General features: G+C 43.1%; 1 protein-coding gene across 5 annotated transcripts in view; it reads right to left on the bottom strand.

The window, feature by feature from the left end:
* Positions 1-17,413, bottom strand: part of OSTN (osteocrin) — a 138,829-nt gene that overhangs the window by 48,879 nt on the left and 72,537 nt on the right. For 3 of the 5 annotated variants that reach the window (XM_048076715.2, XM_048076708.2, XM_048076711.2), the window contains 2 exons: positions 11,399-11,522; positions 5,359-5,445 (listed from right to left, as the gene is read on the bottom strand). The gene's annotated coding sequence lies outside the window, so the exon portion shown is untranslated. Of the gene's footprint in view, positions 1-5,358; positions 5,446-5,846; positions 6,032-11,398; positions 11,523-17,413 lie in introns of those variants that run through there. The other 2 variants (XM_013199183.3, XM_067002294.1) reach the window with 2 other exon arrangements.

A 17,413-nucleotide genomic window follows, 5' to 3' on the forward strand; every position in this document is an offset into this window, starting at 1 on the left:
CTACACGAATACATACCATATAAAACAATCACAAAGACTGCTGGTTCAATATCTTCCTACCTACCCTTCCTACATCAAAGCAAGAACCTTTGGTTGCCTGACACAGCAAATAAGATCTTGCAAGCATGACTGGAATTCTGCTCAGAAGTGGTAAGTGCCACAAGAGCCAGTCGCCGAGGCTGCTGCCCACCACGAAGACGTATGAGAGTGTCCTGAACTCAATCCTCAGCTGAAGTGCAGCACAGAGCACTGAGATGCCTCGTCACAAACAGCTGAAAACACAGTGTGACACAAAAGGCACTGACCTGCTTCACCTGGCAGAGGCAACAATATCTACCAGCTGCATACAGAAAGGGGAGTGAGGAGAGGCTTTTGGATCACATACGCCTTCATTGTGGAGAAGGGCAGAGAAAATACACTTGTGTAATAATTATAAGGCACTGTCAGAAACAGAGGTCTGAAAGAAACGTCAAGAGCAGGAGGAGTACACTAAGGATACTGATAGGCAGTAATCACACAATGGTGTGGGAGAAACTGAGGCTGAAGGAGAGGAGCTCCTAAAAGGAAAAATACAGAATCTCATTAATACGAACCACTTCGCAAGGGACTGAAGGGAAACACAGCCCTTACCACCCTCAGAACAAGACACTACATATTATACATGCACAGTCTGGGAAAAAAAAAAATCCACATCTCTAGCAGAAGACTACCTGTGGCCACTTTGTAATCAATTACCTGCAATGTCCTTTCCTAATTCTTTCGTCTTTTCCTCATGAGTCAGCTCCTGCACTACCTGAGGCAAAACAGATCCACAGCTCAGATAGAAGAGAGCTTGTCCTATACACCAGTTTTATCTTTAGTAACCAGAGCCAGCTAGATAGCTAAAAATCAGATAGGTTTTCACAATCCTGTTAGAAAGCAGACAGGTAAAGACTTAGGGGAAGACAAATCTAGACGATCACTGCAAAGAACACTATTTGCATCTTTCCCCCCTCCACGCCCCAGAAGGCCAACCCTGCCCCTTTGTCCCCACTGCATTTTCAGAGCTTGAGCTATTAACTGGACACAATATGCAAAACACCACTTGGAACCCATGGTCTTCTCTGGAGAGTTTGTCTTATTCCTCATCCTAATGAGACGTCCCTCTGTAAGCCTTACTGACAGTGCCCATTTTACCACATTTCAGTCACTCCTTCCAGAGTATCATCTGGATGTGCCACAAACATCAAACGAGGAACAGCTTGCACGAACAAAAGCAGAAGCACGCTACATGTGCTTGTCCAAATTATTTGGCAAGCAAAAACTATACTAGGAAAAAACAGATAAATGAGGAAAAAATAGAGAAGTTATTTCCTTACAAACATTATTCTTAATAAATAACTTGACTCACTGTCCTAAGAATAATTTGTCTGGGACGTGGTACTTAAACTGTTTGGAACTTTCTTTTGAACTGCTCTTCACGCACAGCTTTTGTCAGAATTTAATTTGTTTTATTGGATCAGAGGACCAGAATTACACTCTAGCACTCTATAATTCTTTCTGTATACAGTTTGAGTTGCAGAACTTTTTAGCTTATCCATCTGAGTCACACATCTGTGGGTAACAACCATACAGGATTAAACACCCTAAGCAAGAATCGGGGGCTTTGCAGTCTGTGCCTGTTCAGAGTAAGGCACCTAATGGCAAGGTTAGGCTTAAGCACACGAGTAGGATTTGGAAATGCAGGCTCAATCAGCAGCCAGTACACCCTACGTGCTGCCACTGCTTAGAAAGAAGACTTCCCCACCATCTTCTGTGTCCTTCTTTTCCTCCCCTGAGGCCTGATGTCAGAGGAAGGGAGTTTAGAGCTTCTCTCTCTACCAGTGGGTCATTTTCACTCTCTTACATTAATGGGAATTGCAGGTGCACTTCAGACAGAACATTAACTTCTTCAAACAGTAGAGAAAAGGCTACATGCACCTGGGGAGGAAGAATATACATCCGTTTGTGCAATCTCAGCTTTCAAGGGGAAATGTGCAGTGGAAAAAGAAGGAATGATAGGGGAAATTAAATTAAAGTGCAGGAAGAAGAATATTAGTAACAGAAGGAAACTTCTACCTGTGATGCTGGCCAAAAGGCTTTCAAGATGCTCAGTGAGAATACACGGGTGTGCAGGAAGCCCGTCAGACTATCCAAATACGATGCTGACTCGGAGAGTTCTGGAGAAATTGCTCTATTTCTACAGTCTCAGAGAACCTTGCTGCTCAGTCCAACTCTGACATCAGTGGCTCTCTTGTCCCTTGTTTCTCTGGGTCAGGAGGAGCTCACCAGAGCTGGGCAGGACAGCCCTTCAGGCAGGCATTCCTCCAGTATCTCTTGGCTCTCCTGCCAAACCGCCTGGTGCATGTTCAAAGGCACTGTGAGTGAAGCAGGGCAGTATTCTGAACGATGTGGCTTCCTGATGCTAAACCCACTGGCAGGAGAGTATTTGGGTATGATTTTCCTAGGTATTGTGTACCAAAGAATGTAGGAGGTTGTGTCCACTTGCAGTCCAAGCGGTTTGCTCGGGCCTGCAAAACTGTCCTCCACAAGCCCCAACAGACATCCACCAGCCTCTCAGAGGACACCACAGGGATCTCAAACATACTTATACTCCTCCTACCCCTGTAATGATGTTCTTCTATGCCTTCTCAGAATCTTACCTTTACCCAGGCTCTGGCCCAACACCTGTTTCTCAAGCTTCTCATCACAGGGTCAGTCCTGTCACTCAGCCTACTCTGCTCTTTGCCCAGCTGGTCTCTCAAAAACATTGATTAAATCACGTGGAAGGAGCTAACGACATTTGTCCCGGCTGTCTTTCAAACCAGCGAGGACCAGTTCTCCCTTTGCTCCTGGTTTCATTTTGAGATGTCTTCATACATTATTCTTTCCTGTCCCACTGACTCCTCATCCCAAACAGTCTCAGCCTGCACTCAAATCACTTCCAGAGCCTTTCTGCTCTGCACTGCGGTTTCGTTTCCAGGTATCTTGCCAGTACCTTGTGCAGTGTCATTAAAACATCCCTATCTCCACAGGTCAGCTGCCTAATACACCTGGACTGTATTTGTACTGGCAGAGTACAGCCACCCTATGAGCATCAACGCTGCACGCTGATGTTTCAGTTCATTTTAAAAACGGAAAATTGCTTAAATAAACAAATAAATAAAAACCCACAGCCACATGTAAATGATAGAATAGAACTTCCTTTCCCACTCCTCCCTTTAAGTTCCCTGAGGTGACAAGGTTTCTGATATGAACAGCAGCCCTTTGAGTAAAACTTGGCAGGTTTCATGCCACTCATTTCTCTTAGGCCAGCACAGGGCTGCGTGACTTTAACAGCTTCCAGCCATACCACTGACAGGAGGAAAATAATTTCTTCTGTTAGCAACGACCTTCCAGCTAGTATGCTTGTAAAGCATACTAAGTGCTAACAGCCTTTCTTTACATCATTGATTTTCCCAAATCATTGTCAGGATTTCTGGTATAGGTTCATTAGTCTCACAACAAAGAGATGATGAACACATCCACTAAGAATAAACCACGAGGAACTGCAAAGAATTCAAGGACATGAGAGCTGTGTGATTGAAACGATAGACCAACTCGGTGCACAGGTTGTGCTGCACAGCCTCACCCTCCTCTCTGTAACATTATGAACTGGGACGCAGTCAGGCTACCTCTGATCTGACAGAATTGAGCAGCCCCCAGTCTAATCACGGACAGTGCTCATCTTTGGGATCTGTGCACAGACTCTCTTACTGAAGATCTCATGGTTTTGTCATTTAGCTCTGCACATTTAATTTCACCACATTCTGTTTACTTCCACTCAAACGAGTTACTTTTATTCTCCGCATTTATCTCTGTTGATCAGCACTATCTTTAGCAACACTCATTCATGTAAGAGAGAAAAATGCTCTGGTGTGTTGAGGGCACGTCCTCACGTGGTTACACAGTCCCACAGTAGGTGCCCCTGAATCTGGAATAACACGATGTTCTATTCCACTTGGGTAAGTTAATGCTGCTGAAAGACACAGAAAACAAGGCTCCTGCAGGACTAGGCTGATGTGGCAGAGCTACAGGCTCCATACGATACTATGCTGTGCAACACAAATACAACCATTTGTTCAGACCTAGCTCAGGTATCTCTAACTTGGCAGTACTCCACATAGTACACGCTATCCCATACAGATGCTTGGTAGTATCCTCCAGTACTCTGGGTAATCACCACAAAACAGACATAAAGGCGACTGAAAACATGCCAGCCTTTGCATTATCTACTGTCACTATTTGACCATTTTTTTAAAGTCCACATCATTCACCTCAAGTGGCTATACTAGCACAAGAGAAATGTCTCTTGATATTTGGTTATAACACAAAATGGTAAAAACAAATGTTCAAGGAAATTGTGTCTTGCATTCTCAAGTAAAGAGAGGAAAGTTTGGCCAGAGTTTATTGTCAATGAAAAACAATAAAATTGTACCTTAATAACAATTGTTCATGCCACTCTACCGCAACATCTTTAAGATCTAGATTGTTTAATACTTGGAATTCGTATGGCACCAACCACATCTAGACATGTTTTATTTCTTGCATATTTCATGTTTCACTCCCGCATATCTACGTCCTACTGGACTGTGAAGTTTCAAAAGTGTTATTTATCCATTTCTCTTACATGATAGTAGCAAACACAAATCACAGCAAACTGCAAGGTTTATCTCAAAATCCACAAGAGACAGGAGCACATCCAGATTAAGAGGTCTCAAGTTCAGGGGACTCGGTAGTAGCTAGACCATCTGTGCTATTCTCTTCTCATGATCATGTTTAATGCTTTGCTGAAACCACACCTGCATGCCAAACTGGACAGATTCACATCCTCATGACCGGAGAGAAGCACAGTTTTAACACTCTCGTGCAATCTTTTCTGGCTTGGTTTTGCTATTTGTAGTATCACTAGGGAAACCAAACTTGAGACTGGTGATCTTTATTCAACATGTGCCTTCCCCAGACGTGATCTCAGCAAACTTATGTATCACTTAACTCCAGGCTATTCTTTCCTATACAAACACCCATGAAACCAGGTTGAACTGGAAGGTAAGTGACTACTGCTATGATTCTGAGCAGTTTTTTATGTCTAGTACATAAAGAGCTACAGTGACCTCTAATGGCAGGCTGCCAAGCTTTTGGAACTACATTACCTGTGATGCTAAATAGTATGTGTTGGATATTTACTCTAAAGATAACGGATCACACCTAACTCTCACTGGAAAGTCTCACAGCACTTTACAGCTGTGGGATGTAATTACCCATGGGAAACACAAGGCAGAGGGATATGATGTGACTCACCCACAATCAAGCACCTGGTCTGGAACAGCCACCAAGGACACATGTCAGGGCTTCCGAGTTCCAATCCAATGCTTTCTCCATGTGAAACTGTCAATAAAACATACTGGGTAAGATAAAATTCAGCACAGATTCCATATTAAATCCATGCTCTACCCTTTGGTTTACCCGTTCTACCCTTTTGTGGCAGCTAGTGCTCTCTTTTCAAAGCATTCACCTGCATGTTTTAATAAAAGGATCACTGTGTGCCAGTGCTTGATACTGTTTTGTGTCTGTAGAAAGACAGAATTTTAGTTACAGGAAATCAGAAAACAAACAAAAGAACACTTTACAGCCAGTACACCTGCCACTACAGTTGGCTTGCAGCACATCATGTAGCAGAGGCAAACATATGCTTAAGGCAGACTTCACATAGACAGAAAGACCCAAGGAACCAGTAAGCTAGCATGCACCACTGGATTTAGGTGAACCAAATCCGTGAATGCTCTCACCTCTCAGCAAACACACAGTGGTAGGACTTAGCTTAGTGTGCAGTAGAGGAAGTTTTACTAAGGCAGCATGACCCTACATGAAGAGAGGGCTGAGCACCTGCATTGAGACAATTACCAAGACTCAGACAACATGCAGTAATTATTTGCTGAGCCACAGCAATATGAGCGTATATTTGAATCCAAGCTATTTTCCCATGGCCACGAAAGAAGCCCAGAGCAAACCACAGTGCAGGACCTAACAGTTTCCCAGAACCTCAAACACTGTGCCAGTGTTTCCCTGCTTCACTTGATAATGAAAAATAACATACAGGTGTATCCCTTTATCAGAAGATCACTATTTCTATAATTGCTTCAACATGGTAGGTTTTTTTTTTGTTTTTGTTTAAGTATTATTCATTTAAATAGCTAATGAAAGCATCAGATCAGTAATAATACAGATTTATAGCAGACTTGCAATAACAAAGCTTATAAAGGATTCTTTCTAGACATGAACATCTTGACAAAAATAAATTTTCAGCTGTGCTTAGCTAATTCCACAGTTATTCACTGTCAAGTTTCTTGGACTTCAGAAGCAAACACACTGTGGGCCACAGCCTACAGGACTGGATGGGACCACAGAGCTCAGGTTCCAGGTAGGCTGTAACTGGGGAGATCCTACACAAAGCAACACCTCTCTGGTTGACACTCACTCTCTCAGGTATTCTGCCCAAGAAATCCAAGTACAAATTACAGGGAACACAGGCTGGAAAATAAATAATCTCTAGGTGTTAAAGAAAATTAATAATTTAGGGAAATTATTAGGGAAAAAATTAGAGACAAAAATAGGGAAAAAATTAGGGAAAATTATTGCTTTCTGTTTCTCTTGCTGCTGAGGACAACTTCACTGGATTTCTCTTGGTCAACAAGTCTGGCTGACACTTGTATCTCGTGGCATGTACCTGCAGCCAGGTGTATTGAATTTTTATCCTGCCATGGCTATCAACAGGCATATGAACATTTTCACAACAGTGATGTTGACTAAATGCCCTCAGTTACCTCTGGTTTACTTGTGAATTGTCAGCTCTCTGACACTTTCAGGCAGTATTAAATACCTCGAAGAACTGGGCCAATAATCAGGGCAGAGATCTGGCACGTGATAAATATTAAGTGCGGTATCTCCTTGTTACCACAGCAACTTGAAAAATACAGTGGAAACAGTACATATCCCTGCAGAATTCCTGAAGATGAACAGACGTACTCTTTGAAATATTGAAACAAATATTATAATGATGTTCTTGAATTGCAGAATAAATTCTACTCCACACAGTCATGAATGTCAGAAAGCCAGATGTTGTTCATTGATACTGAAACTTCCTATAATCTCCTAAAATCTGTTGGATAACATACAGGGAACTGATTGTACCAAAGCTTAAAGGAAAAAGAACAGCACTGACAGTTAAACAACTAAACAACCTTCAGGGAAATACTGATTGTATTGCAACTTATTCTTAGTCAAATTTATGAGCTTTTTAAAATATGTATATTTATTTACTCCTGTGGATTGTGTGGTACAGACCTTATCCTACCACCTTAGTGGGCTCAATTCAATCTCTGATAACTATCATGGGAAATGAAGGATTGAGTCTCTTAATGAAGTACACTTTTTCTTTTTCTTTTTTTTTTTTCCTTTGGTCTTGCAGTACCAGTCCCTAATCCCTGGAATTTAGCAACAATCAGAAAAGACTTAAAAGTAAAATAAAATAAGCATAATTCTTAAAGGAAAAAACCCTTAAAACTAGACATGCATTTTATTAATAGTGAGTAGTATTTATTAATAGCATCAGACTAGATTTTCCTGCATTACAGAGGTACTACAAGAAAATATCTGAAGACTGTAAACAAGAACAGGTTAAGTTTATACAGCTCCATGTTATTAGGTATGAAACAAAAAGATCCTATTTTCTTGAGGAATTACAGTATTATTCACCTTCCAAACATGTTATTCCACGCTTAGTCAAATTACTACAGTTTGCATCAAGACAGGCACAGCTTTGTAATGCGATACCAAAATAGAGAGGTAGTTGAGTGTCTTGAGATAGATGATCTGATACAGGAAATCTGAAATTAATATGCAGCTCCACCACCATGACTGAAAAGCAGAAAGTATAAACTAACTCTTGGAGATAGAAAAATATAAATGTAATCATAGTCAAAAATACACTAAAATAAAAGTGCCTATAGTCAGAAGCAAAGTGACCACAGAAGGTACAAGACCTCCTGGGCGGGCCTTGCTGAATTACAGCTTTCTCATATCGAATACTCCCAGTTATGAGGCTAGCCTTAATTATTTTCTGGATCAATCAGATACTATAGCAATAATTAATATAGTCTACTGAGAATTCTCCAGAGACTGGAGATCTGATTTATTTATTTATTCATTTATTTATTTATTGACACAGTTGGGGTGGAAGCACACTCAATTAGAAGCAGAATTGAGCTGAACCCTTATCCGAAACTTGAATCAAAGTTTTGGGAGCTCACAGACTGTTCATTAATATTTTCTTTCCCAATGGTTAAATTGCTGTTTGCATTTCACTGACTTCAGTTATTGTTCTTAAAGGTAGACACTACCCAAAATTCAGGATATAAATAATATCAAACTCTGAAGCAGTTCATAGTAGTGCAGAGTTCTTAAATCTGTGGCCGTCCCCAGTGATTAAAAGGAGAAGTCTCAAATAAACATAAAAAGCTAATGATGGTAATTACTTGTGACTGGTTCTGTTTACAAGAAGAAACCCCAGTATTTCAAGTCAATCCATTTATGAAGTGTTTTATGGTAATGGTTAGTGAACCTAACTGAGGGCATGGCATCATCGTGCTCATCGCTATTCGTCCTAGTTTCACAGAATCCAATGGGTGATCAACCCCATCCAGACAAACATCTCCAGTGCTGCAGTTCCCAGGCCTTTCCTGGTAAATCCATACCTGAACTTTGCTGCCTTTCCATAAGAAATCTTTTCTGGAACAGCAGTTAGACACAAGACAGCTACGTGCAAATGCTCTTTGCTGTTTCACATTAGCATGTGCTGCTTTGACTCAGGTTTCCCTGGTGATCCACTCCACCGTTTCCAGAGGCTAACAAAAGACAGTGAAGACCCCTGCTTTTTTGGAACTGGACCACTGAGGGATCAAGTGAGATGGCTAAAAGTACACACAGTCTGCACCAGAGCCAGAAAAAGAGTCACTGAAACTAAGTGTTGTCAGGTGCATATTGAAAAACTGCAGTTGTGTTTCCCACTGGAGAGCTTCTGATCATAAAACGGTGATCTGAGAGGAACATAAATGCCACAGGCTGTTAACAAGGTCTGCTCCCATCATAAAGATATGTTTATCTAATCACCATTGCTCTCAGACCTGGATTTTTTCACTGTAAGTTACTAACATGTCACAACAATTACCTGAATTGATGCCAAAGAAAATGTTGCTTGTGATTGCTTTGAATAGCTCTGCCTCAGCCTTTTGTTGTTGTTGTTTAAAATATCCTTTACCTGTTAGCTTTTGCCTTAGACTTAGCAGCTCAGTAAGAAAGTACACCAAGAAAGCAAAACAGTTTCTTCTAAGAGATGAAATGAAAGTCTTAATTTAAATTAACAACTCAGTCTCAAGCGCCCAGGAGACAAAGCAGCAGTTCAGCTCTGCGCTGACCAGACACACTGACATATTTTACCTTCCATTGTAAGATCATACAGTATAATGCAGGTTATGGTCTGTCTGGAAAAGAAGCAAGAAAGGTTTCCAGTGCTTCTGCTGTCTTGAAACAAGTGAACACAGATGCAATCTGCACCAAGCAGTGGGCAGGTAGAGTTAATAGGAAAAAACATCGCTCTATATAGAGATGGGCCTGAGTATACTCTTCCCTCAGAAAAGGCCAAGAGCTACCTTCAAACATTTCAGGAATAGTTAACGGTTTGTTTCCATTTGCTTTTTTTTTTTTTCCTGGCTTATCTTTTTTTAAAGACTAAACTTGTGAGGCAAGGACTAAATTAAGTCTGAGGAATTCAGGAATTTATCAGGGAAAAAGTATGAATAAGATAGCCCCACACAGCAGCCCATTTATATTCTAGACAAAATGATACTATAACCTAAGCAATCACTACCCAGTATTAATAAAATACATCACAGAGATGTGGTACTGATCACCTCACCAGGTGCTAAGACAACAGAAAAAGAGTGCTATAATGATTCAACCGAAAAGAACCCCCAACACAAGGGAAGCTGAAAATGTGCAGTTAGGAGAAAATGCATCCAAACATCTTTGGTCCCACATTAGATTAAGCTGAATTCAAGAGTTGTCATTTTCCCTTTTACTGGTGCTGTCACTGAAAAGGCTTGCAGGGCGTAGGGGAACTTGACGAGTCAGATTTGGGAACCCAAATTGAGTTGAGGCAAATAGACCACAGAAATGGCAAAGTGTCAGTGAGGCTTAAAGCAAAAAGAGTTTATTTTAGTAACACAGGTTAGGAACATTAATAAAGATATATATCTCCAAACGAATACATATAATGATTTTTCATGTTGACAGCATCTGTTTAAAGAAGATTTCTATGGCTGTTAGCCAAAGGTTTGGAGAAGTGTTATTTGGCCCTGTAAGTCACTATTATGGAGACAAACCACATTCTTTTGGGTTACTTGGTGTACATGACAGCACAGATGCGATTTTTGCAAGGCTGGCTCTGGCTTTCTAATTAACTCTACACTCCCCAAGGCAAAGCTGATATTTGCCAGTGCCAGTCCTTCATTTTGGTCAAATTCCTCCCAGAGCTGATGGTGGCAAGCAGCAAATTCTCATCTTGCTGCTTTCCTCTTAAAGCATTTCTTTCCTCTGCCTTTCACCTAGGAGTAAAGGGGAAACCCAAGCCATTCAGCTGCTTTAATATTACTGCACTGCTGAAGCATTCCATCACTCTCAAGCACTAGCAAATCTAATAAGCAAAGCAATGCCAACCGCCCAGTGTGGTAGTAACCCTTTCCAAATATGCATTTTCCAAGACTGATTTTTCCATTAGGTTCTTGATCCCTTTGGCATGAATTGTTCTGACTTTAATGAAACGAAATGTGAAGCACGCTGCCTCTTAAGGAAGAAAAAGTCTTTGCACACCGTACAGTCAGTGTTGCAAAGTGGCTGCCTGTGGGTATCTGTATGCATGCATGTGCACCATCTCCTTCTGCCAAATGGTAGAAAGAACATCCAGCAAGGAGCTATCAAGACGCCTTCTGTAGCAGAAGAACCTGTATTTTACTTTTGCTATCACTTTGAAGTTTTAGGTGTTATGTCTGCACGCAGACAGGCAAAAACAACGTACATCTTGCAACCTGAGCGGCAGCTTTGGCAAGGAGACCATGAAGGACCGACCCTCCTTTCTTCAGGGTGTGACAGCGTGGTGATCTGGAAATTAAGAAAGGCATTTCTGCTACCTAGATATGGCGGGGATGGGGCTGCAAGCAGAAATTAGGGCGCAAGGGCACATAATTAATCTGTGCTAGCATTTTTTGGTACAGAGAGCCAGAATTACCAGATCTGATCAGTTCAACGGCTAATTTCAAGCATGACTAGCAGGTTGGGTCAGGGGCCTCCATCACGGACGGTGATTCACTAACCAGCCCAGAGATGTTTCCTTCCACTAGTCAGAGGAAAGCCTGAAGAAAAAAAGAAAAAAAAAAAAAGTTTACTTCCCTTCTGTTTTTCATTTTCTATTTGTGGTTAGCCTTGAAAAACATATAAACATTTAGCATGTCTACCGCATAATTCTAAGTTTGCCTGCATGTATGGTAGCTTTAGGGAGCAAACACCATCACTCACAACAACAGACCTTAAATCAAACAGACAGTCCTCTGTCTACACTAGAGAAACCATTTTTTTTCCTCCAGTGACAGTTTTCAACCCCTAATAAATTAGAAATCAATCACAGAAACATGAAAACAGAACAGAAAAATATATGTTTGCTATAACGTGTGTGCTTACATATGCAGATTCAATACAGTGTGAAATCTTCCCACCATTCATTCATTCTAGATGTTTTCCAACTGTTAAGACACGTCCCAAAACCTCTCCTACTGCAGTGAGTCCAGTCATGCAGCAGAAGGCTCCTGGAATTATACCAGTGTATTTCTGATCACTTCACACGTACTGATACTCATACTCTCTTAAATTATTAAGATGCTGCTATTTTTAAATAACCTATAGGTCTAATGCCAGCCCAACAGCCTGCCATTTAAATGATCTATGCTTAAAGCCACTGCCGGCCAAAAGCCCAGAACACAGTTTCCCTTGGCTTATTATGGTTTCCCTTTCCTATTTCCAAAACTTCTCTTCCTTCATCACTCATGAGCCTAAATAACACACGACAGGTTACGTTAAGCCTCTGTGTGACAGCCCTGAGACAATCTGTCAAACAGCTGCAACTCCCTTTGTTCACTGAGTTCTTAATGAGCTTTAGGAAGGGTTTTACAGCCTCTCAGAATCAATCTGAAGCCTTATAAAGAACCCTCAGTGAGCTGCTTTTCAAATAAATGCTTTTGCTTTTACGGCTAGGAAGATATAGAGCTGTGATGGTTATCCAAGCAGCTGTCACAGCCAGCGAGGAGGGCATACAAAAACTTCCCCGGATTGATCCAGTAGCTCTGCCAGATCAACAGGTAAGCTGTGGAGTGTGGTACAGCAGGATACAGAAACATGAACACAACCAGACCCAGTGCACAAGCTCACGAATGGATGTGATTCAGTCACGATGCTGCTGTTACCTCCAGTTTTTAGGGAAGACATGGTGCATATTTATGGGTTGCAGACCATCCCGAGGTTCTGCCATGTGCCGCACAGGTGGATGGGCTGCTGCGAGATGCTAGCAATGGGATACAGAACAGGGTGTTCTGGGGTCCTGGTTTGTGTCTACTGCATCTCCTCAGGGGCCTTGGGTGCAATGACTGCCTTGCAGAGGTCAACAGCAAAACTCCCCCTGTTGATAGCCTGTGCCAGGATTCCCTCACAAACGTTTCTTGCATGAAAAAGTCTTGATAGTCACACACGTAGGTCTCACCTTGAATTTACAGCAAACAGTTTGCAGATAGCCTCTCACACAGAGGGCAGTTACCAAGATAAGGTGTTAAGCCAGACTACATGACTATGGATCAGAGGGATAAACCCTGCTAAAACACATACTCAAAAAATTGTACTGTTCTGCTGTGGAGGGGATGGCATTCTCTAGATCTAGTTAGAGGAAAAATCTGAACAAAATCCAGCCTTCTGAAAGAAAAATCAGACCAAAGGCAGCTTGGTTGAACAAACCTGGAATGGATGTCAAAATTTCACTAAGCACATAGAAGAGGTTTTGTTAACAAACAAAAAAAAGGTATTCTCTGTTTTATGCACAGAACTAGCACCCAAACATCTCTCTGACAAACATGCTGCCCCCATCTGCAGAGCAGTGCTCACCCTGTAAAGCACCTAAGCACATACATGCCTTCATCTGATATCGGGCACTCCTGCAAACATCAAGGACAGAGGTGACAAAGCCAGGAACCTGCACGGTCCTACGCTGTGCAGTGCTGTGCTGCTGGTTTTCCTTGGCCTCGTGGAGGGAAGAACGGCCCAGTGGAAAAAATGTGATTCCCAGCCAGATGAGAAGTACTGAACCTGAATACCCATGCTTTAAATATCTCTAGGTCTTGGCTTACTTAAAAAGCACTTCTAGGGAAAAATAAAAATTAAAAAATGATAAGACCGAGTTCCTCTTTGTTCTATAGTGAGCAGCACAGGAATACCACATGGGAACAGCAGTATGGGCTGAGATGGCTGAGCTAAGATGGTTTCCACTACCATCACCACCAAAAGCAGAATTGTTGGCAGAGGGGCAGCGGGGATTTTTGGCCTGGGCATAGCACAGTGACAGCGTGGCTGCAGTGCTTTCACACTTAGGTTGTTCCCCTCATGTGAGATGGCTAATAACAATGAAGCTTGTTACAGACAAAATAACAGAGCATATAAGTTATTTCTTGATTTTTGTGCAGGATTTAACGCTGACTATGAATAAAAGCTCCATCTGAAATCAGTCCCCAAAATCAACCAATGTATTTGTACTGCATGGGATTCCTCGCTGCCTGGAAGTTTGCTTTAGTAATTATACGGATGCAACATGAGGACAAGTCAAGTACATAGCTCGGGAAAGGATACAAAACACCGATAAAGTTTGATCCACATTTTACATACATGTATAATAATATATGTTAAATAACATATGTTCAATATGTTTATGAATGAGCCCTGAGGTATGCTTTTCCTCCAGAAGATAGTTACAGAACAATGATACAGGTTAAGCATCAATCACTTTTTATGCAATGTAAACCTACGTTTATTCTAGACAGCTCTCAGTGGACAGCTGAGCAGTGAAAACAGCCTAAGGCTTTTCTCTCTCCACCTCCTTCAAGCACACACACTCTTTACCAGGGAAACATATAGCAAATTTCACCCCCTGGATTTCCACTTGGAGAGTTATAATCTGAGATTGCTTTAGAAAAATATACAGAGGAATTAAACGCTAGACTCAGTGGGCTGCTCCAGGAATATTTCGTTCCTGACAGCTTCCTGTGAAATAATTGAAAAGCCAGGATAGCTGTGTCTTGTATTGTCACGCTAGGATGTGCTGCATTTAAGTATTACTGCACATGGCCCCATCAGCTGGGGGTGGGGGAATCCTGGTACACCCAGTTAGGTTTCTGATGGAAAAGAGAACCTGAGCTTGTTTGCTAGTAGCAGAGTCTCTACAGCCTCTTTGGGATTACACAGTTCCTGCACTCTTGATTCCCAAGTTACATCCGATGGAAATATGTGGACTTCAGTACTCTGCTGACAGTGAAGAATAGGAATCAGAAGGAGCTCAGAAAGGGCAAGCAACAGGGGTGTCTTCTACCTTCCACCAGGTTCTCAGTCAGATGGATATCTTACTCCACTGCAGCTCTGGTACTCTCAGAGAGCCCCAGTGATGCATTAAAAAACAGTCAAAAGTCATTTAAAAGAACAGGCAAAAACTAAAGCAATAAGCACACTTGATAGATAGCACAGGGAAGTGAGAACAGCAGGAAACGGGGCCTGCAGGAACTGGGCTTCCAGCTTCCAAATAGATTCATTCTGCCCTACCAGATTAAACAATTGCATTTTGTAGCACTCCAGCAAGGCTTTTTCCAAAATTGTTACTCTGTCCACTAGCACTCACATGTGGTATTTCAGTCATTTCTGTTGATACTTAACGACCCAGCATCACTCCGGCTGCTTCCAGGGAACATGTGTTTCTGTATTCCTAGCTGTCTACAAATTAAAACGCGGTCCCAGAACAAAAGAAACCCGATCCGGGAGGAAATTCAGATCCGGATTTGGATTCGGGTCCAAACCTCACATCTGGTTTAAAAAAAAGAAAAAAAAGGAATAATTAAAATCACACACCCCTGCACTCTCGAGAGATTCTGCACCAAGTGGCTAGAACCTGTTTCACCCTTACGGGGTAAGCTCCCCGGACAAGGCATTTTTCAACAACCGCTGTCTGCCCTTCGAGGCTCTGCCTTCCCACCTCCCTCCCTCGGCCCGTGGCGCTGCCGCCAGGTGGGGCTGTCCGAGCGCTGCGCAAAGCTCCCGGCGGTGATGCAGGGGGGAAAAAAACTCCAGCTTTCCTGTTAGGCTGCAGCCCAGGAGGAGAGGGAGGTGGGAGCTGGGTGCTGCTGCTGGGGTCTTCTTGCTGAGCCCCTGGCGGAAAGGGGGAAGCCGAGCAGCTGCCAGCAGCCAGCGGGGTCCGAGCGGTGGGCTTTAGGCAGCGTGCCACAGGAGAAAAGGGAGGATGCACCTTGCCCGGATGGCTCTTGGCACAAAAGCGTGTCTCACTTTAGAAAAAGAAAGGCACGTTCACCGGTTTCATTCACCTGGGAGACAGAGCCTGTGGCTGTATCCGTCACGATGGCAAGAGGTGGGACTCAAGACCCTCGCTCCCCAAAAGGGAGCATGAGCCTCACCAAGGCCATGAGTCGATGCACGCCAGGGAAAGGAGTCCTAGCTTAAAGCTGCTTTATGCATAAAGGAGGGAGAGCAGGATACACAACACACTTTTCCTTTTTTTTAAAAAAAAAAAAAACGAGCCTGAATAGCTGGAAGGGTATGTGAAGGGGAAAAATAAAATGCTGGTGAGTCCAGAAGGCCACAGGTGCACTGTCTCTGCATGTCACTGTGGGCTTATGCACAGCAGAAGAGAGGCATGAGTAAAATAAACTCTGCAAGAGGCGTAAGACTGGAAGAGAGGTCTCTTAAACACACTCCTGCATACAGCTTCTGCGGAAAAGGCCACAAACAGACCCCTTGTAAAGCAGCAACTTGGGTTCCCTCCAAAGTCTGCTATGGATAACACCCATACCTGCTTCCCTCTGTGTGTGCTGCTGGCTCTCTACCTGAGGGCTGCTCATGTCCAAGTACCTGCAGAGTACAGTCCCTCTGCCCTTCAGGAGGGAGCCTGGCTGTCCAGACAGCTCTCGCCCTGCCTGGCTGCAGGTGTACAGAGTGGCAGAGGGACTGAGGCTTGCGTTTTACCAACAGCATAGAGATCTAAACAGCCCCAACATCCAGGACCGCTCACAGAATGCAGAGCTCAGCCTGGCTTTGGATCCTATGTGTTGGTGATTTCTCCTAAGATGTGGAAATGTCTGTGTGGAACAGCTCTGCATTGACAGCAATACACAGGTGAGGCATTAGAAGGCATCCTCCTACATGCTGTGATTCTGCACGGCTAAGCAGACTGGAGAAGCTGTATTTAGCAATCTCTGAGCTGCCCACAGATGCACACACGCATCTCAGAAAGGAGGCATAACAACAGTGAGAGTGGGGCTGGAGCAAAAGGAGATGGAGACCGAAGAGTCTTGCAAGAAACAGGACTGTAAAAGAAGCTTCAGCAGGGGACAGACAGTATTTTCTCTTGCACCGAAGTTATGCCAGCAGGTGCCTCCCAAGGAGAGAGGGGAGGACTGTTCAGGGTGCTCCTTTTCCCTTGGCAAAAGAGCAAGTGCGTCTGCTGATGAATAGGACCCTTAGAAAGGCAAGGAATTTTTCTCCTTCTTGCCCCTATTCAGAAAAGCAGAGAAGTTTTTTGTCTTTTTTTTTTTCCTCCCCCTTCCTTGGGATTCTTTCATTTGTGATTTCTAATCACCATTCCGCTCTTCTTTCCCCCTTTTTCTTCACTCCCCATTTGCGAGCCACCCCCAGGGCTTGGCACCCCTCCAGACCCAATGAACTCTAGGAAGGTTTTTTCTCCCCTTTCTCCACCACCGCCACCTTCTCCTCTCTATTCAAGCTGAACTTGTGGACAAAATAAACGCTGGCACTAGGTCCTTGTCCTTCCCCTCCCCATCAGAGGGCTCTGAGAGAGGATTAAACTAATCTCATACATTGACTCGCTCCCGGGTGCTGGCCTGGACTCCTGCCATGCAACAGGATGGCATGAAGTGTAGTGTCCCAGCAGCGTTTCTGCAGTAACGTCCTATGCTAAGGCAGCGAAAGCACC

Source organism: Anser cygnoides, chromosome 9 (assembly GCF_040182565.1).
Source record: "Anser cygnoides isolate HZ-2024a breed goose chromosome 9, Taihu_goose_T2T_genome, whole genome shotgun sequence".
NCBI lineage: Eukaryota > Metazoa > Chordata > Aves > Anseriformes > Anatidae > Anser > Anser cygnoides.